The sequence below is a fragment of the Phyllostomus hastatus genome, unplaced genomic scaffold, assembly GCF_019186645.2.
Source record: "Phyllostomus hastatus isolate PE091 unplaced genomic scaffold, TTU_PhHast_1.1 phas_contig_40, whole genome shotgun sequence".
NCBI lineage: Eukaryota > Metazoa > Chordata > Mammalia > Chiroptera > Phyllostomidae > Phyllostomus > Phyllostomus hastatus.
The window spans coordinates 47,803,174-47,830,705 of NW_025333872.1; the positions used below are offsets into that span (position 1 = coordinate 47,803,174).

A 27,532-nucleotide genomic window follows, 5' to 3' on the forward strand; every position below is an offset into this window, starting at 1 on the left:
TCTGGAGGCTCGAAGTCTGAGGTCAAGGTGTTGGCAGGATCACTTCTTTCTGAGGCTGCAAGAGAGCATCTGTTCTAGGCCTCTTGCCTAGTTTCTGGTGGTTTGCTAGCAATTTTTGGTGTTTCTTGGATAGTAGAAGCACCCCATCTCTCCCAGTGTGCATACACATGTCCAGGTTTCCCCTTTTGATGAGAAGAGTGGTCGTGTTGGATCAGAATCCTACCCTACTACAGTGTGAACTCATATTAACTAATTACATCTGCAGCAACACTATTTCCCAATAAAGTCACATTCTGAGGTACTGTGAGCTAGGAATTCAACATAGGAATTTGGAGGGACACAATTCAACCCATCATACATTATTATAGATAAGAATTTTTTGTTTATGTCTAACTAAATGATTTATTTGTTCAAAACAGCTCCCATTTTCGTTCTTTCTTATTGCAAAAGTGGGCCTGATTCTGCTCTTTACGTGTGGCAGAATAAATGAACCTCTTTTTCTACCCCATTTTTAGCTCTTACCCAAAGCAGGAAGAACGACTGATATAATTTGATAGACATTCTTTTGGCCACATCCTTTCCAGTGAATTTATTAGGCCTTAAAGACCTAAGAATCCAGGCCAGGACCTTCTTTCCCTTGTAGTTCTAGCTGCCATCCTGAAAACAGACTGGCCGAGGGTCCTGGTCTTTTTCCTGCAGCAGGCAGGCCTGGGCAGCTTCCCTGCTTAGTCAGATCTGGCTCCCCAGCCAGAGGTGGCTGGCTAATTCCCCTCCGGCAGACGTTCATTCACATGACAGCATTAGCAACGGAGCTCAAAGCTCCTTGCAAGCACTGCAGCTTCTGGGCCTAAGCCCTCCTTGCAAGCACTGCAGCTTCTGGGCCTAAGCCCTCCTTGCAAGCACTGCAGCTTCTGGGCCTAAGCCCAATGCTTACCAGTCACATTGCTCAGGGGATATGGGGAGAGGCCCAAATCCCCTCTCTCCATATGGGGAGAGGTGATACAGGGTTTATCAGGGTCTCCCCTGACATCAATGATTCTGGTCCCGTTCGGTGTGCTTCAGAGTGGACTTTCCTTCAGTTAGTGTAGTGATGAGCTCTTGCACTGAGGCTTGGGAGTCAAACAGGCAAATTCAGGAGAGGAGACAGAATGGGGTGCCTCAGTTTAGCCTGAAGTCTGAGTTCTGTGCTCCAACTCATTCCTTGGGCACTGGATCAAATGTTAGGAAAGCTGGCATGTCGTTTTGCTGTGGCTTTTGTTGTTCTTTTATGGACCTCTGCTATAAAACAACCCAGTGATACGTCAAGCCTGTTGGCATCATCCCCTTTTCTTCTTTCTTACTTCACCACAGGAAACAAGGAGACTCATTCTCCACCAGGAAGAACACTACTATCCAGTATTCAGCCACCTAACCATTGGAGGCATTGCTTCCTGCTCTCATCAGTCATCTTTCAAGTACTTGACCTTCATTGCTGGCTTTTGATAACCACTTCTCCTCTGGGTTTGTAATTCAATGGGGTACCTTCCATGATTCACTGACTTAGGTTTCACTTAATGTGCATCTCTGAACATTCCTCTGTCTTTGGCACATTGTGAAGCTTGGGAAAGCCTATAACTTAGAGGGTTGTTGGAATGCTGTTGAGCCAGCATTCCTTCTCTGTAAGGCAGGTCAGAGATAGTGGGGCTTCTGCTATGGACTTCTCTACTGGTTCCTTTGCAAGCAGGAAGAAATGGATGAGGGAGAAGCTGTGCCTACACCCTATAGAAGGACGATGGCCAGCTTCCACCCCTTACACAGGAGCTGGCAGAGAGGCAGGCAGAGCCAGCAGTACTGCACTCACAAATGACCAACAATCAATGCCACTGCTGCTCCAGCATCCTGTGAGATGATACCAATTGCATCTAACACCTTCCACCAGTGTCATACTACATCAGTGAGGGTTTTAGTGCAGCAATGATGGACACGGGGTTTCATTTTATTCTGAGTTTTTTTTGTAGCATTGTGATATAAAATCTGATTCCATTATCTTTTCTCTGACTACAAAAAATTATCTTTGAGAAAGAGATAAGTAAAAATGGATTCCTATCAGCCTCATCTTTCTTTATTCCTGGTGGTGTTCTGCCAGAGAAAGAGGATGAAGAAGGGAGTTTCTATGATGTTTGTAAAACCTCTTATTCATTCTGAAATGTCAGCACTAAGTCCTAAGCCCCTTGGTTGAAAATCGCTGCTCCAGGGTGTTGCTGGCTCTTGTTCCATCAGCTGTCCCTCCCAGAAGAGGGTGTTCCCAGTCAAGGGTGCAGGGCTTTCATGCCACAACTTCAAGATACAGACATGGTTCATGAAGCCTATATATCTGCCAGACTGATGTTCTTGCCTTTTGAGGAGAAGCAGTACCTACACAAGCACACGCCCCAGACACTGGGGTTTCTGACATCTTCCACCTTGCTGATAATCTTGGTGTCCTTTGTGAAAAAAAAATGTTTTGAAGATTCCCACCCACCGCTCCTGAAGCCTGACCTTTCCCACTTCCTCAGGGACCTCAAATCTCTCAAGCACTTTCAACCTTTTCCCTTTTTTTCATTTGTCTTAACCCTCTGTATTTGTAATGATTCTCTATCAGTTGTCTATTCTATGAGCTCCCCTACTCCAGTCTCTTTTCCACCAGCATTTCAATATGGTCAAGACTCTTCCAAATTTAAATCAAACATATAAACAATCTCAACACCATCTCTCCCCTTCCTGCCCTGTATCTCTTCTCCCATCAATGCCAATTTTCTTGAGTGGCTTACTCAAGAAATTAGGAAGTGGTCCTATTTCCACTTGCATGCCTCTCATTCACACCTCGCCCCGTAGCCAAAGGGCTTCTGTTTTTATGTTTTTTTAATTGTTGTTCAAGTACAGTTTTCTGCCTTTTACCCCCATCCCAGCCTGCCCCCAGCCCTCCACATCTCCCATATGGCTTCTGTCTCTACCACTTCACTGAAACTACCACTGGGCACACCACAAATCCCCAAACTGCTAACCCCAACCAACATTTTTCTCTGCTCATCTTACTTGGCCCCTGCAACATTTGACACTGTGGGCCATGTCCTCCTTTTTGAGATGCTCTCTTCCCACATAGTTCTCTGTGCTTTCCTTCATTTTCTTGGGGTGCCCACTCCTTCTTCTGCTTCTTAAATATGGATTTCCTCAGTGCTTTGTCCTAAGATCTTAGCTCTCTCCACTCTATGCTGTCTTCCTGGGTAATCTCATCTGTTTGCTCACTTTAGTTTCATCCTTATTTTGATGATTCTCAAATCTGTTAACTCCCACCTCCATAGTGCCAAACCCAGAGAGCCACCTGCTTCCTAGGCAGCCCCTCCTAGCTGTCTACAGGCCTTTCAGATGTAACATTCTGAACCTGAACTCATTTTCCCTCACAAACCTGTCCTTTGTCCTGAGCCCTCATCTCAGTGGTGGACACTACCATCTTTCCAGGGGGCCATGGCAGAAACTTGGGCAGCATCTTCAACCCTTACCCCTCCTGCGCCCCCTGCATCAGCCATGTTCAGTCCCTCTCATCATTCATCCGGGACCACACCTTTCTCACTGGCTCTCCTCCCTCTGCTTCCACACAGATGCTGCAGTAACTCTTTAAAAATAAGCTAACTTGCTCATGACCCTGGTTAACGACAGAACAAATAAACCCCGCTTACCAGGTCTCCCACAATCCAGTCTAGGGAATTCTCCATAGCATTCATATTCCATCACCCCCCACTTGAACTTTAGTCAATAGTCTTCCCTTCCTGGAGCCCACTGTGATTTTCATACACTGTTCGCTTTACTGGAATACACTTTTCTCTTCTATGCCTTAAGATGGCCCACTCCCCTCCCAGCTGTACCTCTCACTGTGAGACTTGGGTGAAGTTTATTTAACTTAGATGTGCTTCAGTTTCCTCACTTGTAAAATGGGGATAATAATTATGCCTACCTCATGGGTGTCAGAAGGACTAAATGAAATAAAATATGTTTAAGTGTTTAGGACATAGACTGAACCATGGAAGGTTCTCCATAAACATTAGCTATTAGTAATATTAGTATTATTTAGTACTAATAATTACACTAATTAATTAGTAATAATTAGTATTATTTTTGGACTCAGGTTATATGTCACTTCATCCGGGACTTCTTTCCTGATCCAGGAAATGTCAGCGAGGTGATGTCCTAACTCCCTCCGTGAGCCAGTCACCCTGCATTGCTCACTAAAAATTGCCTGTTCATATGTGTTTTCTTTTTTCTCCACCGCCTACACACACACGCATGCACACACACACACCCCCACCAAGGTGCCTTGTGAGCTCTGTGGGAGCAAAAGCCATACTTTCATTTTTACTGTGGTATTCTGTATTCTTAGCAGAAATTCAAACTTTTTTTTTCAAAAATTTTTGTTGACTGAAAGAATAAAAATGCGACATGGTTTCAGTGTGCTATTGCTATCTGCCCCTGCTAATTCCTCACTTTCTGGACCAGCTCTGAAGTGCCTGAGCCCTGGTCAAGTATGAATTTGTGGCTATCTATTATCTTGCTAAGATTAGGAAGTATTATCAATGACATATGGTCTTCCTGATATGCCTGCTCTGTTTAGGTAAATCATAATTCCAATTAGCCTTGGCAATACCCCAGCAACTAACAAACTGAATCCTGCACATCCTACTGGATAGCAGAGGCTAATTAGACAAAATTGTTGTCTATTTAGTCTCGGGATTTGTCTGGGAGACTCAGACTAATTGTAGTAGCTAGTCACCGTCTTTGAAATGTAATGTGGGTCCCAGCCTGACTGTTTTCTAGTGCTCACTTTTAAGTTTATACATACCCGGTGGTATAGCAAATGTATAATACCTGGATCTCTGGGGTGGTGGGGAAGGGGCTGACTCTAATTTTTAGTGTTCATTCATTCCACGGTGTAAATAGTTCTACCTTGGCTGATGTCAACCTGATGTTGCAAACTTCTTGAAAATGTAACAGTTTTTGCAAGTGGTACAAGCTGGTTCCAGCACAGCACATTCTGGATAGGTGGGTACGGGGACTTAGGTGAGCTTTATTTCGATGAATAATTGTTCACCTCTAGGATGTAAGAATGAGCTGTTTGTGACTGGAAAAAAGAATTCTGAGGGAAAGTGGTGATTTTGACAGAGTGTTTGAGCCAGAGAGATGGCATCATGAAAAGGATTTGGACTGGTATTCCTAGATTTAAAGATAGTGGAAGAGCCCATGAGCAAAGCAATGTGGACTTCATCTAGAAGCTGGAAGAGAGGCAAGGACAGATTCCATCCTAGCGCTCCTGGAAGAGAGCTCAGCTCTGCTGACATCTTTAGATTAGACCAGTGAGGCTCCTGTGGGACTTCCAACCTACAGAACTATAATATGAAAACTTTGTTTTGCTTTAGGCCTCTCTATTTGTGGCCATTTGTTATGCAGCAATGAGAAACTATTTAATACAAAGGGGTAGCGTTATTAAGCATTACCAAGGCCCCCCGTATTTACTAGGGACTGCCTTACCTTTGGCTCCTTATCATGTGGGCTCCAAATCCTTGGCTCTGAAACCGAAACTGTTGTTCTACCTGTGGTCCTTTGTCTTGTACTTGGTTCTGCTGACATCTGAAATGCAGCTTTCCCAAATACACTGATCTGTTTGATTACCTGCACCACTGCTTATTTAGCAGGTACCCACCCTGGACACCCTGCATCACACCCCTCACGAGGAAGGGGAGTGAGCTGGTCATGGCCCCAACACTGTCCTCTCCTTTCCATTTCTTCAGCCCCCACTGTGTGCCATGTTCCTAGCACCTAAATCCTAGACAATTACAGTAACCCTTCCTCCAGACCACCAGGAAGGTCAGCCTTCCGAAAGGGAAGGAATGAATGTCACCTGTGCCCTCTAACCCAGTACAAACACCTTAGATTGACAGTCACAATTTTGCCCCACTCCACTTTACTGAAGGTATTTCTCAGTATTCCTCTGTTACAATAGTGCCTAGAGCTGTTTTGCATTTCACTGCTTCTTAACTCATATCAACCCATTCATCTGTCTACTCATCACCCAACAAATTTACTGAGTATTTTTCTAATACCTATGCTTGGCCTGGTAAAAGGCACAAAAAAGGAAGACAAAAAAAATTGAGTGAAACAATGGCTATACTATTGAAGAACTCACAAACTAGTAGAGGGCATTATGCTCAAAAAGTTCAGTAAAATATGACAATGGATGACAGGTATGCATGTCAGGTACCCTGAGAGCTCGGTGGAAGGGGTGACCTAGCCCATCTTCTTTGTGATTCTTTCCTCCACTCAGAAGGAAAGGCACTGAGCTTGGGAGCTGGAAGCCTGGGTTTCACATCCAAATTCTGCAATTATTTTTTTGCTGAATTAGGTGAATTTCTGAGTATTCATTCGGGAAGAAAAAAATGGGATGATAATACTGATAGAGCTGTGAGTAGTGAGAGTGAGTATTAATAATATCCTGTAATCTTAAAAGCAATATATATATGTGTGTGTGTGTGTGTGTGTGTGTGTGTGTGTATACATATATATGTATACATATGATTCCATATATGTGTGTGTATATCTATACATATATATGTATACATATGATTCCATATATATATATATTATATATATATATATATATATGATTCCAGGTTTACTTATAAAAGAGATCTAAACACACCACCATAAATATGCCACTTTTGACATTTGGGGCCAAATATTCTTTGTGGTGCAGAGGGCAGTCCTGTGTGTTACAGAATGTTCTGGCCACATCCCTGGACCTACCTTCGAGATGTCAGTAGCATCTTCATCTCCAGTCATGAAAAACAGTATCTCTGGACATTGTATTCCCTGGGAGGCAAGATTGCTTTGTCTTAGAACCATTGGTCTGGGGAAAAGGAGCTATTTTTCTTAAAGGTAAGTGAAGGAAATGAGTTAATTAAAGGTAAGTAAAGGAAATGAGCTAATTCCAAGGCACCAATGGTGGCAGCAACTACTGTGTCTGCAACCAAAGGACTGTCTCCTGTGTTACCAAGAGTGCGGTGAGTGAGACAGCAAAGCTCATTGGTAAAACACCTTTGAGACAACTTGAAGAGAGTGAAGCTGGAGAAATTTTTTTTTGCTTTTGGCAGATATTTATGATCTATTTTACCTTTAGGCTGATGTGACCTGGGAAACATTAGTTAAGTTTGAATGAAAAAAAATGATTTTAATGAATGAAGTTAACAATTTTTTTCTTAATGGCATGGTTAAATTTATACATTACCGCCGTGGAATTAAAATTTTAGAAGCATCAGGTACATTAATCTGTGTTATACTGTTGTAAAATAGTGATGAACTCTCTGAGAAAATTGATCCCACACAGAGTTCTAAGATTAGAAACTAAGATTTTGATGTATCATCAGGTGCTCAATTTGAATCCTGTGATAGGTAGCCTAAACATAAAAGAGAGATTTTTTTCTAAACAAGACCCCTGAGATATCTTTATATTTAGTAGGTTACTTATCAATTTGAAGATAATTTTTATCATTGAGAAGAACTTTCATTATTTATTATAAAATAATTTTGGTTCCACCTGAAATGTGTTTTGAAGCAGTAATAAAGCAGGAGAGGAGATAATCAAAGGAAATAGTAATAAAATTTTTCAGTTAATTTTCCCTTTAAAGGGTGGAAGTGATGACCAGCTATTGTTTTTGCCTGTGCTGCATCCCTCACCCCGGACTGAGGTAGGAGAGTGTCACTGCTCCTTTTGGGAGATACTCCTTCCTCATTTATTTGGGTTTCCGGTCCTTCTCAGAGCTTAGCATTTCAGGTCCCCCCCCCCCCACCCCCCCCCCCCGCCCCCGGCCATTTTTTGGTTCTCTGAGCCACCAGTATCCTATCAATAAGCTACATTGTTGCTGAAGTGATCCAGAATCAGCTTTTGCTGCTTAAAACAGCCGCAGAAGAACCCGTGACCGGTAAAGGAGACTCTGACCAAAATATTGTAACTAGTTTGTCATTATGTCTAAGGATCAGGAAAGAAAATTGGAACGGAGAGGAAGGTAGAAATCTTGGGTCTATGTTGACCAAGTGTTGGAAGCATGGGATCTATTTACCCATGTTTTCATTTGTTTGATTTTTCATCTTCCACCCACACCACACTTAGAAGCAGGTACAGTTATGTAGTTGCCGATGTGGCCTGATTAATTTCAGGACTCCCACAATGTTTAATTTTTTTTCTGACGATGAGGCCTACCACTGTTCAGTAATGCAGTTAAAAGTATTGTAATACTTATTTTATAGGTCCATTCTAAAAGGTAAAACTTTTTATTTATAGTACATTTTAATATTATAAATTATATTCATGTTCCTCATAAAAATTACCAAGAGTAAAGTACAAAATAAAAGATGAAAGGTCCAAATCACCACCTTTCCCAAAGAGAATAAACATTTTTTATCTAGGATATTTCTAGAAATAATGGATACACTTTTAGTTTCTGGTATTTTTTAGTACTTGGGCCTATTCACCACCATTCAACCAAGTAGGCATTTTATAAAATTTGCCTCAGAAGAGAGATGACATTAGAGACAACAGCTTGGGAACAAACTGGATTCGCTTTCTAAGTTTAGGTGTTTCAAAAGGCTAGGCTTCAGAGGAAAAGCAGTCTTGTGTGCACAGGAAGTTTAGGCGAAGAACATGATGAGGAGTGAAGCTTCCTAGCTGGCGAGTCCAGGTGGGCTTCTCTGAGTTGGGCTGATGGGAACAGGAATGAAGACTTGACAAGGGGACTGGCCAAGAAGAACCCTTGAGCAAGAGCAGAGCTGGCATCTGGAGACACCATCCTTCACCAGTGTGAGCATTGCCTGTCACCCAGCCTTCATTCAACTGAGCCTAATAAAACTGTCCCTTGTGCTAGAGAGTATGTTAGTTTCCTTTCTATTGGTGTCACATCCAGCAAGAGAAGGCCCTGTCTGTGTCCTGAGAGGGACTTATCCTGACCCCGTTGATGGCCTAGGGCATTTGCCAACCCTCTGGCTCTGAGGGTTCTTGGTAGTGGTATGACAGAGAAGGTCCCAGCATCTGTGTGTGTGTGGGACTGAAGGAAGTCATCTTGAGATTCACCCACTTCTTTCTGAGTCAGGAAAATGGAAAAACACATTATTACACACACAGCTCCCCCTTTCCCTCCCTCTCTTCCTCTGCTTTTACACAAACTGTATTATATTATACATATAATATAATATGTATATTGGTCTTCCACTTGCTTATTTTCCACTTAGTGGTATATCTTTGCCATCACTGTGTAAAGAGCAACTTTTTAAAAAATGGTCACTTAGTATCCAAATAATTCCATTGGTCTCCAAAGCATTCATCCAGTTTCCTAGTTGTTTCCCCTCCCTACCCTCCTCCACTTATCCTCTCCCTCTCCTTCTATTTCTTTCGGATATCACTGTTTTGCACTTTTGTTTGAAGTAAACCTAGGATACATTCCTAGACATAGAATTTCTGTACCAAAAGAGACACACATTTAAACAAAAGCAAATGTAAATGTTGACAAGTTGTCATCTACAATGTTTGTATCCACTTGAATCTCATAAGTTATTTATCCATATTCTCCCTAACACTAGGTATTATTGTCTTTTTACATCTTTGCTAATTTGATATATGAAAAAATATAATTTGTTTTAAAATTTGTCTTACCTCATAATCACTAAGGATTCCTTCTGTGTCTTGTTTGTACCTATTTAGTAGCACAATTAAAATATTCTGTCTTGAGGGTAGGGACTACTTTCTGTTCAGTAAATATTTACTAAGCAGCCATTATGTCTAGTTGATTAGACTGAATTAGACTGAAAACAACATAAACAACAAAAGCATTTGGTACCAGAGAATGTGACGGAAACATCAAAAATGTTAACGGTGAAAGATTTTCCAATGGCATAACTAGTTTTAAGTGGCAGTGGCTCCTGATAAATAGGATGAATTAGCTACAAAATGTACCTTCAGGTACATTTGAATAAATCGAGGTGTTAGCTAGAGTTATTTTGTATTTTGCACTTGAAATTTGGAGATTATCAGCCAAATATGATTTTGATTTGGGCACAATTAATGATGATCTGTTCTCTTTGGAAGTACAGTAATTAGAAAGCTGCTCAGTGACTCCTCAGTGTCACTACTGGTTTGTGACAGAAATCCATGACACCAGCATTAAGAATGACAACTTCTCAATTGCCATGGGACAAGGCAGCTATGACAGGTGTTTATTCTGAAGTTGAAGAAAAATCTATGATACAGCTCTGTTTTATAATGTAGTTTTAGGTTAAAATCCAATCTATTTTGAGACAACTTCAACTCTGTCACAGATCTATTAAAAATGCAAATTTTGTAAAAGCTTTGATAATACTGGATTTATGCTATGCTTTCACATCTTCGTCCATGGACAAGCTGAGGACAGATGGGAAAAAATGCTACAAATACTAGCATGTTTCAAAATGCTTTTCAAGTTGTTTTATGAGGTAAGCTGAAAAAAAGTGTTCCATGTCCAGCTAAACTCCAGGATAGTTGTTTAAGAAAGCAAAAGGGGTTTCGCTACTGCAAGACCTCAGTGTCTTTAATACAACGATGCAACTGGCAGCCAGTTCTCAGTGTTTCCCCAGTTCCTTTGACCCCAGTAGCTGTTTTCTTACAGTGAAAGTATATTCTTTTCCAGCCATCCAGGATCTACTTTTCTTTCTTAAGTCTGGAGAGGCTCTGATCAGAGGTCCTAACTAAGGGAGTATCAAACAGCAATAGCTTGGGGTCCACCCATTCCAGCATGGGAGACATCCAGTCATGGCATTTCTGTCTCTACATCATCCTGCTGTCACTGCTGCTGGATGTTGCTCTAACTCCTGCCAGCTTCCTAGCCTGGTTGTCTAGGTAGGTTGCCCATCAGTTCTCAGGGTTCCTGTTATTCTTTCATCAGATTTCTGTTTGCTTTAAATGGGTGGGGTTTTCTGTTTTTCAACCAAAGGACCCACACTGTTTCTTCCTTAGCTTATATGTCAATAACACAATCAAATGTCTATTTGATTTATTGACAATATCTATTTATTGACAACTGAAAGTCCCATACCAATAATACTACCAAACACATTCTAAGGGCTCAGAAAAATTTTTGTTGAATGAATGACTGGTATTCCAAAGCAGAGCTTTCAGGAAGCATTATTTTAAGCTATTTCCTTAATAAGGAAAGACCATATATAAGGGTACTCGAGAGAGAGTGCCTGTAATCTATTCACCCCTCTAGTAATGGAATATACTAGAAATGACACTAGTGTTGAGTTTTGTTGGCTAATTAAGAAACTATGGAGTCACATACTTTAGCAAAGCAAAGTTTTTTTTTCAATTAAGAAACCTATAAATCAATCGTATGAAGTCATTTAGGAAAAAAATTGCCCTCTCTGACCTAGACATTTTACTAGGCGTTTACCATATACTTTCTTGTTTAATCCTCACTCTCTGTGTGTCATTCAGCAATATTTCTTGAGTCCCTAATATGTGGCAGATACTGTGCCAACACATAGGAGGAAAACAATAATGAGCAAACAGACTCAGCTTGGGCAGTAAGAGACCATTCTACAGTCACACAGATGGTGAGTTGGTGGGGGTAGGATTATTTGTGTTTGAATACAGTTATATTTTTGCTCTTTCTACTTAATTGTACTCAAATAAGTAGCTTCTATTTATTCTGAACACATAAATAATCCGGTCAATATGGATGGATTTCAAATTTTAAGGACAATCAACTTAGTGAAGAATACTTTATGAATCTTAAAGGAGTGTTTTATTGACACCAGTCATTGTCAGTATTTTGGGTTCAAATATGCTTTAACATTTGGTCTTCTGGTACAATATAACATCCAATGAGAATATCTACTTGCTTAATAAAAATTCTAAAGATGACACTGCACATAATGCTTGTAGTCAGTTGTGTGTCATTGTCCACCCAAACCTGTCTTGGTGATCAGGACTGCCAGAGAAGGTAGGTTCCCAGAATCCTCAAGTCCAAGTATCAAGACCATGTTAATGAAGCCCTAGAAGCCATCCAGACAGGACCCAAGGGGTGAGGATGGGCTGCAAACAGCTTCAGAAAACCTGTAGGTCTGAAAGTAGAAAAATTGTTGAACTATTGATTTGAGACTAATGAGAATGTTAAAGACATCTCAAAATAGATGAGGGTGCTGTTTCTAAGCTAAGTGTGGAAGAATCCCAACCTCCAAGACATGGGACTTAACATTCTCAGTGGAATGTTAAGTGGAATATGGTATATTTTCATCTATTAAAACAAGTGGATAAAACAACTATGGGACATTTACACAATGGAACATTAATTGGCTGTAAAAAGAAGAAAATTTTACCCTTTGTGACAGTGTGGATGGACCTGGAGAACATTATGCTAAGTGAAAAAAGTCAGAGGAAGACAAATACCATGATTTCACTCATAAGTGTAATTTCATGAACAAACTGAACAGAGAAAATGGGGACAGACTCATAGATGGAGAGCAGAATGACAGCTAGTGTGGGGGTGAAGGTTAGGAATGGAGGGATTGAGCAAAAAGGAAAACGGACTCATGGACTTCGACAACTGTGTGGTGATTGCTGGGGGGAGGGGGTATACGGGCACTAAAGGGAATGGGAAAAACGCAATAAAGATTAAATAAAAATAAAATGCGTTTAAGCATTTTATTTATGCGTTAAGCATAAATAAAATTTGTTTAAGCATGCGTTTCTGAGCTCATTTTACACAAGAATGATATGAAAGACCCACAAGTGGCCCAGGAGTGACCCATGCCCTGGAAGTTAATGATGGTGCTCTAGAGTTGGTGAGTGTTTGCAGTTCTAATGCCGAACTAGCTGTAACCACACATCCTTCCTCATTCCTCAGACTCAGGGTTTCCCTCCATCCCTGTGGATCCCCTGTCATTTCTTAAGGTTGCCGTGATGCCGTTCTCAACAGTTTCATAAAGTTTACTGTTCTAAAGAGTGGCACTATTTAGCTCCTGCAAAACGGCGAATAGGAATAGGAGCATCTAGAACGTTACAGGTCATTTGTGTCAAGGGAGAAGGAACCATGGCCAAGGCTCCCAGGCACATCCAGTTGGGGTCCCGAAGTCTGTTCCCTCAGGCTGGTTGCCTAGCCTGGGAAGGGAGTGTGAGAGCAGGAAGGCTGGTTTCCTAGGTCTCGGTCGCCGGAGGGGCCTCAGCTGATGCTGTACTGAAGACGGTGCGTCCCCTAGGGAGGTGCCAGAGTGCGAGATCCAGAGTGGGCGGAGGAAAGGGACTTCCGGGGAGAGCGGGCGCGCGCTCGGGATTGCCACGGGCAGCGGGGGTGGGGGGAGTGATGCTCGGCGTGCGCGCTTCCCTGGAGGCGGGGTTGGGGAGGGGAGCTTGCGCGAGCTAGCGGGCTGAGGGCACGGGGGCGTGCGTGCTTGCTCGTGCTTGCTCGCCCGAGGCGGGAGGGGGCGGAGCCTCCTGGAGGTCTGAGCCCGCCCCCGGGGTCTGCCGAGGTGCGTCTCTAAACTGACGCGGCTGCGCGGGGTGGGGGGTGGGGGGGCAGAGAGAGCAGGACGCGCCACCTGCAGAGCTGGCTGCTGCAGTTTCTTTACTAGGAAACACCATTTCCCCGCGGGAGCATCCGGGAGCGCGCAAGTACACACACACACACACACACACACACACACACACACGCCCGCGCTGGCCAGCTTCTTCTTCACAACTGCATCCCCAAACAGGCAGAGCAGAGCCACTGCAGTTTCTCTTAACCTCCTCATCGTAGGGCGAAGCAGAGCCATTGTGTGTATCTGGGAAAGCCCGGTGCCTGCGTTGCCGCCTCGGGTACATAACCCAGCAGAACGCTCACCCCATCGGGTAAGTCAGTTTCTCTCCTTGTAACCTGTTCGGGGGTCGGTGCCTGCAAACCAGAGGAAGACGGTGAGAAGATGCAGGTGCGCCAGTGGGGTGAGACCAAGTTGATTGAAATTTCAGGGGCATGCTGTGTCTTCTAGCTTCGCCTAGCTGGAGCAAGTACTACCCCTATTACTTATTCTACCTAACGCTGAAGTTGCTACCCCCCTTCTCCCCTTCCCTCAGCCCAAGATATACTGTGCTTCTTGGTTGCCAAGGAGACTTGCTTAAACATCAGCCTTGGGACATCGATTGAAAGAACTGGTTTCTTCAGTGGTGCTGTTATTTATTTTGAGTGTTTTTAATGAAAAAAATATACACGGAGGACCATGTGGTAATTGGGCATTCGTTAATCTGTATTCAGGTGACGATTTCATTCAACTTCAAGAAAAGCGGTAACTGCACAATATGGTATGCTTTAGAAAAGATTGGTCAGATGAATTTTTCAACCGATGTGTCTTGAATCATAAATTATTCCCATTTTAATGACCTTATAAAGAAAAAAATGATTCCAATTAAAATCCTTCCTTTCTATTTCCACATTATATTTTGCAGTTCATTCAAGTGTGATTATCCTAACATTGAAAGCAGAAGATGAATCAATTGTGGTTCCCCACACAAGGATGATTCTCTGTTGTAAACTGACCGGAATAGGAATACATATGTGACATTTCTAATGTAAGGAGGTAGTAGTCATAACATACATCTTTTCTATACAACATTTCTATATCCACTGCATTATTATTTTAGTGCAGCTCTCTGCAGCTCTTCCCATTTCTGAGATTGTTTTTCTTTCAAGTCTCTTACTGATTTTTGACACACATCTATATGTAGATAAAGATATAAAATGTGCACCATGGCTTAATACTCCAGATTCTAAGTTTTTGGAGCTCATGTTAAAACAGAGAGGAAGGACACACAGAGAAAGCTCTATAGATCCTGTTGGTTATTTTCTGATGGATTGGGTTCTTTTCTGGAGCACTGAGTGAGGCCTAAGAAGGAGGCCAGTGCTCTAATCTCACAGGATCCCCTAATCTCTGGGCTCAGTTTTACCTTGAAGCCTCAGGTGCCTACTGAGTGAACTCTTAACACAGCATTTGAAAGATTCAGCAATCTGGTAATTACACTTTGCACTAATTTTATACCTTTATCACAAACAGAAATGACCTAGTAAAGATTCAGTGGCATTCAACAATTCATTTTCTTTTCCTTTGATATTTGTTCATCTTTCCTACCTTTTACTAAATAACATTAGGAAATACATGAAATTCTTTTTATTGAGACTTTAAACTGTCATATAGAGTGTAATAATATGAGTATCAAGGAAGCCAATTACAACTGCAGTAGGTACTGGAGATTTATGCAACTGAACGGGGGCTGGGCAGTCAATAATAGCAAACATTTTATGTTACAGTTGACAAAGTACTTTTTGTGTATTCCCTTTTTAATCCCATAACAACCTTGTGAGGTCAAGGAATTATGTTTATTTAAAAGCTGAGGGACCTGAAACTCATAGTTTGCTGAAGGCCACAGAGCTAGTGAAGGGGAAGCCCTTTTTAGATCCTAGCTCTTTGCCTTTAAAAATATCTGTATGTGCATTTCCAGTGTGTGCACAGGTCTGACTGGTGAGAGGATGGAGTGGAGCACCCTGGTGGGAGACCTGTGGGAGAGAGGGGCATGTGGATTGCAGCTTCTAGAAAGTGAAAACCACTGTAAAGGGGGCAGCTGCTACTATAACTGATTGTTGCCACAGTTCTAAAAATTCTTGTTCAGGAAAAACCCCCAAATTTCCAGATTTTGTAGTGTGACATGTCCTTAATTTTAAAAACTGTAAGAACCCCATTATAAGTGTATCTGGGCCACATGTGGCCTGCCAGTTTGCAGTCCATACCTATTGAGGTTTCATTCATTTCTAAGCTATTTTATCTATCTAATGAAATATTGATGTGAACAAATGCATCCATCATTTTAAGAGTGATTAAGGGTTTTCAGATTTTGATATTAAAATCTGTAACAAAAGATTCACCTCTTTTTTTCACTGAACAGGTCCAAGTTTGTTCTTTGAGGGTTCCTAGGTCCTCCAGCTTACACCTCAGAGAAAGTAAAAGAGCATGAAGTGCTCCAAAACAGGCAGTTTTGAAAGTGATGAAACAGAAGCATTTATAGTTTAAAACCTCTTATGTTTCTGGCTTAAGTTTTGTTCTGAGCAAAGGACTAAAACGTATAGAAAGATTTAGTTGAAGGAAGAGATGGAATAAAAAGTTGATCAGAAAAAGGAGCATCCTGAAACTTTCAGTGAAAAATTCTTGTTAAGGGTTTAGGTAGTTAAAATCCACCACAGAATACTGCAACACTTCAAAAGAACAAAAACATAAATGGGAACTCAAAGGGACATTCATTCCAGGACCCTGGCAGAGAAAATTCTGTTTACTCCCTACAATCTTAATGAAACAAATACCTGTTAAGTAGCTGCCATTTCTTCATATTTCTGCTAAAGCTGCAGAGATGTCAGTAGATTTCTCTGAAGCATACTTAGTAGTCAGAAAGGAGTATTATTTTACATTGTTTCCTTTGTGGATCCAAAGAGATATCATTAAGAAAAAAAAAAAAGCCAAGATTTGGACAGTGACTTCTAATAGTTCTCTTATTCTAAAAGCATCCTTTAAAAAATGATTTAGTAGTAAATACATGCATTTCAGTTTTTAAGTCATGCAACTGTTGTACCCCTAGAAAAGAGTTGTAGAGATGTTAGTCAATAATAATAATAATATGCGGAAGTCCAGGCTGAGTGCTCTGGAGGTAACATCTCTGCCCTGGAGGATTCAGACCAAACAAGCATACTGCTCCTGCAGCTTCCACTTTTCCAGCCCCTTCTGTATACTAGCTACTTTCCACATTGTCTTCACAACATCTCTATAAGTGGGCATCTTATTTCCATTTTACAGATAAAGAGTCCAAGACTCTTTATGTGAAGTTAAACTGGATCAGTGAAGAAAAACTTCAAACCTAAGCAGCTTCTCTCGCTTTACATACATCCTTCTCTACCAATTACCTAATAGAGGTTATAGATATGTATAGAATTGTGATTTCAAGGCAGTTGTATGTTAAATGATGTAATACATATGCAGTATTCCATAAAACACAATATAGGAAAACATTTTTAAAAAAATATTCTGTGGAGATCTGGTAAGTCTTGCGTAGGAGGATTAGTGCTGGACTTGGGTGGCTGAGTGAGAATGCTAATAAATGATCCTTTTAGCTGTGAGAAGCACTGCTAGACAATCTGTTGGAAGTGTCAATTGAGAGGATAATTCACAAGGTATCTGCTATTGATGAGCTCATCACTGTAGCTGAAGGGATGACCAGACTGTGGGAAGAACACGGTCTCTAAGATGAAGTGCAGCACAAGATGGAACTGAGGACGTGTGTGGGGGGAGGGAGAGAGTACCAGTTGGTGAAGGACACTGGGAGGGGAGCTGCAGGCACAGGAAAATCTGGAGAGTATAGTATGGATTCATCTAAAGACTGAAAATAAATAGGGGGTGAACCCAGCATTATATTCTTTATACAGAATCTGATATACATTAAATACTCATGTTGTAAATGTCAAATACTCAAATACTAATAGTTGTAAATAATACAACTATTATTGTGTGCCTATATTCTTAACATCCAACATCTGGCATGTAACTTACTTTTTTTTAATCCTCACCAGAGAATGTGTTTATTGATTTTTAGAGAGAGAAGAGGGGGGAGAAAGAGAGAGAGAAACATTAATCAGTTGCCTCCTTTATATGCCCCAACTGGGGATTGAACCCACTACCTAGGTATATGCCCTGACTGGAGATTGAACCCACAACCTTTTGGTGCACTAGATGATTCTCCAGCCAGGTAGGCCACCTGGCCAGGGCTAATATCCTTTTTGGATAACAGTTTTCTGTGGAAAGGAAGCCCACGTAGATATTTTACATGGATTCAGTGGAATGGACTAATATCTACATTTTCAAAAATGGAGAAAGAGATTCTGTAAATCATATGAAAAAGGAAGAATGTATCAATGTAAATATTTCCTTTTGTGGGGCCATAGACTTTAAGGTTAGGGAGGCTCTTCCACATAGAGATTTTAATGTTAGATGCACCGTTGATGATGTCTCATATCTGTGGAATGAGTGAGGAGAAATGTAAGCTGTGTGATAGCTGTTTGAATATCAGTACTTAAACCCAGAGAAGCTTTTGGTGACAGATAAATGGACTCTGCTCTTGGTCCTGATTGAATCAACATTCTTGTTACCTGAATGGAAATGTGAACAAAACATGACAGGCAAGTAGAATTAGGCTTGTATTCAAGTACTAGATCAGCAATGACTGGTTTGGGGAGCTGATAGAATGATGATAGCAATGACTGATAGAATGGTGGGCACAGGTGACAGGGTGAAATAAAGTAGCAAATGTGGCAGAGCTAGCTGGAGTCTAGCACCAAGGACATTTGGTAGGACAGGAGTTTGCTATAAAGTTGGAGGGATTTTCATTCCCATTGGGTACAATACAGTAGTCCCCCACTTCCCATGGTTTCAGTTTCCACAGTTTCAGTTACCTGTGGTCAACCACAGCTCAAAACTATTAAATGGAAAATTCCAGAAATAAACATTTCATAAGTTTTATATTATGTGCCATTCTGAGTAGTGCAATGAAATCTTGCACTTTCCCACTCCATTCCTCCTGGGACGTGAATCATCCCTTTGTTCGGTGAATCCAGACTGTATATGCTACCAGCCTATCAGTCACTTAGTAGCTGTCTCTGCTGTCAGATCAACTGTCAGGGTATCCTAGTGCTTGTGTTCAACTAACCCTTATTTTACTTAATAATGACCCCAAAACAAAACGGTAGTGATGGTGGCAATTTGGGTATGCCAAAGAGGACCTATAAAGTGCTCTCTTTAAAGGAAAACGTGAGCACAGTACAATAAGATATTTGAGAGATGACATTCACATAACTTTTACTACAGTATATTGTTAAAATTGTTCTATTTTATTCTTAGTTGTTAATCTCTTTCTGTTCCTAAATTAGAAATTAAATTTTATCATAGATATGTATGTATAAGAAAAAAACATGGTCCACATAGGGTATGGTACTATCTGAGGTTTCAGGTGTCTACGAGGAGCCTTGCAACACATCCTCTGTGGATGAAAGGGTACTATTGCATAAGCCAATATGATGATTTGCTCTTCACAGACACATTGGGCAAGTGATGGAAAACATTAGGAACAGAGATGTAAAGAGCCCATCTCTCTTCGGTGACAGTAGAGACAGACCCACCTGGTTATGTCTCTGTGTCAGGTGGTGCCTTACTTTCCCCTTTCTTGTCCTTATGTCACTGGTTCATATTATTTCAGAATTTCTTCCAGTTTGGAAAGTAGAACTTGAGAATTTATCCTAGAACATCTTGCTTTTCCTCTTATTGGGAAATAATAGATGGAATTCACTTTGTTCACCTTTTCCCTGGTTTTGTCATTTCTGATCAGGAAATGCTCTTCTGGCCGGGATCTTTACCCTGAAGAGGTAGAGGAAGCACTCAACTTTCTTCCTATTTCTTCTGTTTTGGCATTGTTACATATGCACATGGAAATGTATTACTGCATTTAATTTAACTTGATTTAGACATATGGCAATATAAATTTTGGTTAGATTTTAGAAAGAACTATGATTTAAAAAATAACAGTTTTGCAAACTTGACTTGGATTCGGATTCGTTCCACATATGGCAAAGCACTGAAAGCTGTAAGTTTGTCTAAAATAGTTTTGCAAGATTGAAATTGCCAACCTGATAAGATGATTTTTAAATGAAGAAGGAAAATCTTTGGCAGTTTTCATAGACTCTTGACTTTCTCCTCCATGTTTATTTGAGGCATAATATATGCTGCTTTTCATGCCAGATGAGCTGGTTCCAGCGTGAAGCAGGGCTCCCCCCACCGCCCACAGTGCAGCCGGTTGGCACACAGAGTATCGATCGGATGAGTGGTTTGATCCTGGCTGATGGTTTCAGTGGGAACACAGTCAATGCTAATGGATCCGACACCAATCACAGTGGAGGAGGCATTTTGCAATTTTTTATGACTCAAGTTCTGTTACCTCATTTTAAATTATTACTTAGAAGCCTTGTTATTTGTGAGTCTTAGTTCTTCACTTGTATGTGCAAGGTAGTGTGCCACAGCCAAAAGAACATGAGCCTGGGGCCTGGGTTTGAATACTAAATCTGACACCTTTGCTCTGTTACTCACTGTCTCATCACATATCCCCTCTAGGTCTCCTTTTTCTCACCTGTTAAATGGAATTCTATTACCTAGATTATAGGGCTATTCTGAGATTAAACAAGATACGCCTAGAAAACATCTAGCACAGTACCTGATCCATAATAAAATCTCAGTACCTACTAATTCCTTCCCTTTGCCTCTCCCCTCCTACCTTTGCCTCCTCACAATGAGGGTACAATTCACTTACATTTTGTACACCGTGTAAAGTGTCCTCATTATTCGGTGTGTCAGCCTTAGAGAGGAGCTAGCCTCTTCCTGTAACACAGAGCTTGAGTGGGCTGCTTGGGTAGGCTCTCCTGGAGAGAGGGGTGCATATATTGGGGTTATTAGTGTCACCTTTCTAGCAAGACACTTCCTTTTTTTTGCAGTACCTTGTGCCACAGCCTGTCCACAAGGAAAAAGAGGGAGGGTCAATTTACTCCTGCCTAGGCAGCCCACTGGGGCTTCATTATAGAATCTCTTCAGGGTCATCATCTATATAAAGCACAGAGTGACCCCTTGTGTCCCCTGTGGATTAATAAAGGTAGCACCAAGTACCTGGGAGTTACAGACCTCCTAGCATTTCTGTGAGGTCAAGTTCTAGTTGCCTACATCTTACTAAACAATTAGGGGTTTCCCTTCATGCTGAATTATGTAGATTCCACGAAAAGGTGAAGACCTCACTATGCTCAAAGGAAAAACTCCTCAAATTCACCTTCAAGTCAGATCAGATTAAAGTCTTCCCAAAGGGAACACTTTCTTAGTTAAATCTAGTGTTTTTATTTTTATTTTTTCCTACACCACTATCTGTCCTGTGCTCCACCCCAAAGCAACTCTTTGCCCTCACAAGTGGCAGAGTGATTTTGATGTTTTTTTTAAATATTGTTTGGGTCTCTGATGACCAAGGAGTGCAGATGAGTTAGTGTGTTTTAACTTTTCTGAAGGTCACCCTCCCAGCTCTGGGGCTCGGGTGACCCAGCAGCAGTGGGAATGCTGGCCATCCACCATACTGGTGACTTTTGCAGTAGTGATGACAGAACATTTGTAGGAAGGTAGCCTGAGCAGGACATTTTAGGAACCCATATACCAAGCTGAGTTCTGTTTTTATATGATCAATCTTGTAAATTATAAAGCACATCCTTACAGAAAATACTACTTTGAGTGTATTTCTACTACTCTGTGCTGTGGCATGTATGTACTTATGTATATTTATGTATGTATTTGCATATGTGTGTTCGTTTATTTCAGTGTTTCTTTAAATGTGCTGTGATTTAATAAGTCAGATGTAGTTTTAGTAGTTAATGAATAGAATATTTTTGATACCTACAATAAGAAAGGCTTAGGGAATTGGTAATGTTAAATTTGTGATCCTCTGTCAAAGTCAGAATGTCTTTTATCTTCTATGAATCCAGAAGAGAATGTAGTAAAAAAAGGGGGCAGGGGTTCAGTACATAATGTATATGTATTAATTATAGTGAGGTGTGAATACTCCGATGAAAAATCTGGTTACCAAGATGCAGTCAATGCTGTATCTTGTGTTTGCATCCAATTTACAGACCAGCAAAGTTACAAAATCATATTACTGAGGGGGGAAAAAGCCTGCTTTAAATATGAGCATATTTTCAACCACTGCATGAGAGCTGTGGTTATTTTTTTTTTACAAATTTATGTTCATAATTGAGGTAGATATCTGAATAGAAGAGATTTATTTTGATAGAGTCTCTCTTTGACATTTCCTGAAAGGAGACATTTTCAAAAATACTGTTTTTGTGATAGGCAGTAGTGTAGATAAATTCCAATGAGCCTTTGGCTGCGAAGATTCACTAGTCTTGCCCACACTGATGTCCTTGAGCTGATATGGCTGATTGCTTTTTTGAGAATTCAAAGCCTAAAGAAATATGAAATGAAAGTTTTGGTTTTCCTCTTCTGTGAAAACATTAATTACCTACAATATGATTCAATTTGGGCACAACTTGTCTTCTTTAGCTTTGGGTCATAAGGCTATAATTTCTTAAAGGTCTTTAATAATCACCTATAGATAGGGCTTCCTAATTGATAAAATGTCATTTGAGAAACTCATACACAGCCTTCAGGCCTTGCTACACACATTTAACTTGCTTTTTACTTAAATCCTAATTTGTGAATCTTAGTGTCATCTGTAGGGTTTTATGATAAATTTCCCTTCTCTGGCCCTGTAATCTCTTGCATAGTTATCAATTTTTTATTTCTGTGTTTCATGTTGTTCTATCAATATTTATCACCAGAAGCCTGCAGTTAATTTATTGTCATTACATTAGACTAAAATGGAGTGCTAATATACTTGATGTATGCAATTGTCAACAGGTTTGAAGATGTGGCTGTAATTCTTTCCCAGCATATTCTGTCCTGGTGGCCGGATGTTGGGGGAGCATGGACTTGGGACAGGAGGAGTTAGGAACATGGTTTAACTGTGTGGTAGCCTCAGTTCAACCCACTGAAAATGAGCACATATTTTAACCCCAGACCTAATGGGGCATGAAATTTTAAGACCCTCTAAATATGTGCTTTAATTACTTTATTTGTATTTTTAGTCACAGTATTCTTGGGATTCCTAATATGTTCCTCTTTTTGGAAAATTTTATCCTGTGATTGCTTCTGAATTTTGTTGCCATTATTCTTTATGTGCAAACTTGCAATGTTTCGGTGAGCAGCTGTTGGTGAACTGTTCCTTTCTTTGATGAGCAGACAGAGGCAAAGATGTAAGGGGTCCTCTTGCATGTCAATATTAAGTGAGCCTGCTTCAGGGGTTGGACCTACTGCTGATCAAGATATTTAGGAAACCTGGATCTCACCGATTCAAGAACTTTTAAAGTATCAGGCGCCTCTCTTCTTCTTAGCTACAGTCTCCTGGTTGACCTCAGGGGTGGGAATGTACCGAGAGTTGCGGGACAGGCTCTTCCTGTGTGGTAGCACAGCACCCCACAGCATCTCAGCCAGGGAAGAGGATCCTCTCCCAGGAGCCAGCCACTTTTCCTCCCTGGCTGACTTCCAGGCTTCCTAAGAGCAGTGCCAGAGTTGATAAGACCTTTTCTGAAGGTGGCTCCCACTTGTGCTTTCTTGGGTCACAGAGCAGAATTGAAAAAAAAAAAAACCAAAAACATCACTGGTTGCATTTCTGAGGGGTAAAGTGAGACTGGGGAAGGGCACAATGAGGTGGATTGGGAGAGCAAGAGCAGTTGGGGTCAGATTTCTTGCGTTTCTGGCTCTGCCAGTGGGCGAGGTGATGGTGGCTTGCTTTCAGAACTCTGCTTAAGTCTTCCTCTCTATAAATTGGGATTACATTAAGATTCATGAGAATAAAATAAGACATATTTTTAAAATGCTCTGTTTGTACTGAAAGTGCTCTGTTACTGCTTTTGATTGGCCATTCAGGAATCTTGCTTTAGAAGATCATATATTTTGGGAACTTGCTTTAAAAGAATCATATATTATCACTCTTCTACAAAAAAGCCCAATCCAGAGGTTTGCAACCAGGCTGACCCTCTGAATGCCCTTGGAATTGTTTTCAAAATACATATCCCCAAAGCCTCTGTAATTATCGTGTTGGAATCTGCATTGGTGCTGAGCTGCTGTGCACTACTACAAAACCGTCCCAGAGGGATTCTGATGAGAGGCTTAATTTGGGAACCGTGGATCTGGGCCTCGGTGACCTGCTCACACTCTGTTCCTTATTGCTACCTCCCAGGGACAAGCTGTGCCACCTGGATCTGGATCTCAACTTTCTTGTCATTTATGCTTAACAAAAAATAGCAAGTCACATCAGTCCTGAGGTCACATAGCTCTGGACACTCAGAGGACATTTAAACATTGCAGGCAATTCTTTACTAACAAGGTTCCCTGTCTGGAGAGACATCGTGATACGTGATTAACATCTTCACTACTGAAACAGAAGTTAGGATTTTCCACTCAAATTTTTATACAACTCTCAGGTGGATTACTGTAGAGAGCATCTTTATAAATGTCCTCATTGTGTTGTCTAATATCGAAGTAGGTTGATTAAAAATGTGCATTTCTGTATAAAATAAAATCAGATGCTTTTTATTTTATACCTTGTTTTTAGATTAGAACATTGATGGTGATGATGTGGTATTATATAAGCCAACTGGAGAATGATATTTCTATTGTGGATGAAATGTTACGAGTCATCGATTAATAGGTCAGTAGTGAACTGCCACAGCAAACTATAGATCTATGTGGCCTAGTATAGATTCTGGGAGCAGAGAAGATACAGTTTTGAATTGTCGTTTACTCTTTATTTTGGGGAGGGTTCAGAATGTGCTTTGCAGGTGTTCAATAGACTTTGACATTTAATATTCTGTCCTGAGAGATTGGCTGAAACAGAATGTGACTCTGTCTGTGTATGCATCTTTTATGTCTGAGGGGAATTTGATGACTTTCTAAACTATTATGATCTTAAAGCATCAAAACATTTGAATCTTAGGCATTTGGAGGACATATACAAATATTAAGCACCAATGTATAGATAAGGAGAAAAGAAACCTTGTCATTAGACTGCTTCTGAAATTATAAATAAATTTTAGACATGTTTGAAAATAATCAGTTATGCATGGTGAGGATGTTGCCTAGTTATACCTTTAAGAGAAGTCATTTTGAGGTGTGTATGTGAGAGAAGGGCAGCTACTGTACTTATGTTTATTTGTCCTTGATAATTTAATCATTACTATGACTATTGTGATGGTTTCTCTGATAATGTGCCAGGTACAACCAGCTTAATTTCTTGCAGGAAAGATTGGCTGCTGGAGGACCTTTTAAAAAAAATTTTAATGTTTGGTAATATTTTTGAGTTGAAGAAAAAGTCTTTTGACCTAAAGAATGACCGTTTCAGAACTGGAATTGTTTTAATTGAGTTACCTTTTCCTCCCTAGAAAATCAGGTGAAATGCTGTGTTTAGAAGTTTGCTTAATTAAAATTAGGGTGTACTCTCCTGCCTTTTATGTCAGAGACAGGAAAGAGATAGAGACAGAGACAGAGAAAGAGCTAGAGATAGAGAGGGGAAAGGAGGAGGGTAACAATAACTATAAAATTGGATCAGCTGGTTTTGAGGCTCCAGCTTTAATTAGGTGGTTAGCACTTGGCCAGTCTGCCGAAATCATCCTTTTGTCCATCTGTGCCAAATTATAGGAAGTAATGGCCTTGGGCACAGCTGCTGAGTTTAATGTGTATTTCTAATTCATGAATTAATGATAATGACCACATAGAGAAGTCCAGTGACCATATGTACAGAACAAATAGAGAACCAAATACACAGATATAGAAGTATAAGAAAAAGAATCTGTATTTTACATTATGAAATGAGAGTATGTATTATTTAAATCTCCAGATAGGAATTTAACCTTTCTACCTTGATGTCTTTTTAGTACCTTTTTAGTACCTTTAGTACCTTTTTAGTACCTTAAGGAGTAATAATTACCAAGGAGGATTGACCTTGACTTTTGGCACTTCTTTGTGATGCATTATGCTCGGACATTTCACTTTGACATTGGTATTTTTATAAGAGTCAGGTTTCATTAATATGCACCAACATCCATTGATCGGATTGGGTCTTTTCTGAAGTCTGCTTGTCCCTTTAAGTAGCATCACTCAGGGATGAGTGACTGCCATTTGGTGTCACTGTACTTTTTTTTAGTTAACTTGGACCAGCTGCAGGGCCTTTCCAGGCAGCTTAAATCTAATGTCATAGAAGGATCATTGAGAAGTTACAAGAGTATAAACTGTTCAGTAGTCTCAAGGATTAAAAAGAAGGGCAAGAATCAAGATTTTAAATAAAATTTTCTACGTTTTGTCCTGGCTGGTATGACTCAGTGGATTGAGTGCTGGCCTGCAAAGCCAGGGGTCACTGGCTGATTCCGTCAGGGCACATGGCTGGGTTCCCAGTGGGGGGTGTGAGAGAGGCAATCACACACTGATGTTTCTCTTCCTTTCTCCCTCCCTTCGCCTCTAAAAATAAATAAATATTTTTAAAAAATTTTTCTACATTCTGCATTGTCTATTCATTTCTAATTAATGTATTAGAAGGACACCTACCTTATAGTGTAGTTGATCATTAAAGGAAAGTTACCAAAATTTTGTGCAGTGATTTTGGCATATATAATAGAGCTGAGGGACAAGTCCTCGATACATCCTTTTTAATTTTTCTTTCTCCAAGCCTGCCTCATCCAGAGCTTCCTTATCTTTTGTTGCTTAGGACACATAAGCGACATCCTGGTTTCTATTCCCTCACAAGTCACATCCAAGCAGTCAGGAAATTGTGTAGCTTCAAAGTATACTCAGAATCAGATCCTTTCTCACCACTGCCAGCTGCCACCCCTGTCCCAGTCAGCATCACCTCTTGTTTAAATTGATGCAGCAGATCCCCACCTGGTCTCCTTGGCCTCCCATACACTCTTCTCAATACAGCAGCCAGAGGGATCCTTTTAAAACCAGGGTTAGGTCATCTTACTCTTTTTCTCAAAACTGCAGTAGCATCCATCCCAAGAACAACACTCTTGACATGATCTATTAAAAAATGGATAGCAGTTTTATATACTGATAATGAACTTTCAGAAAGAGAAATTAAGAAAACAATTCTATTTACTATTGCAACAAAAAATAAGGTACATAGGAATAAATTTAACCAAGGAAGTGAAAGCCCTGTACTTCAAAAATTTATAAAATATTGAAGAAGATACAAATAAGTGGAAGCATATACCTGTGTTCATGGATAGGAAGAATTAACATTAAAATGTAAATACTACCTAAAGCAATCTATAGATTCAACACAATTCTTATTAAAATGCCAATAGCATATCTTACCGATCTATCACAAATATTCCAAAAATTTATACAGGACCACAGAAGACCCCTAACAGCCTCAGCAATCTTGAGACAGAAGAATAAAGTTAGAGGTATCACACTGCCTGATATCAAACTATACTACAGGTACAGGGCCATCAAAATCAAAACAGTTTGGAACTCACACAAGAACAGGCATTTAGATCAATAGAACAGAATAGAGAGCCCAGAAATAAATCCAGGCCTTTGTGGTTAGTTAATATTTGGCAAAGGAAGCAAAAACATACAATGGGGTAAAGACAGTCTCTTAAATAAATGGTGTTGAGAAAATTGGTCAGATACATGCAAAAAAAAAAAAACTAGATCAACTACTTACATTATACACAAGAATAAACTCAAAGTGGATTAAAAACTTAAATGTAAGTACAAAACCATAACAATCCTAGAAGAAAACATA

The 27,532-nt window shown here is 40.5% G+C and overlaps 1 protein-coding gene across 1 annotated transcript in view; it reads left to right on the plus strand.

Moving 5' to 3' along the window:
- Positions 1 to 13,618: 13,618 nt before the first annotated feature.
- Positions 13,619 to 27,532, plus strand: part of KLHL32 (kelch like family member 32) — a 184,603-nt gene continuing 170,689 nt past the window's right edge. Inside the window, exon 1 of the mRNA XM_045843238.1 lies at positions 13,619 to 13,918. The gene's annotated coding sequence lies outside the window, so the exon portion shown is untranslated. The remainder of the gene's footprint in view (positions 13,919 to 27,532) is intronic.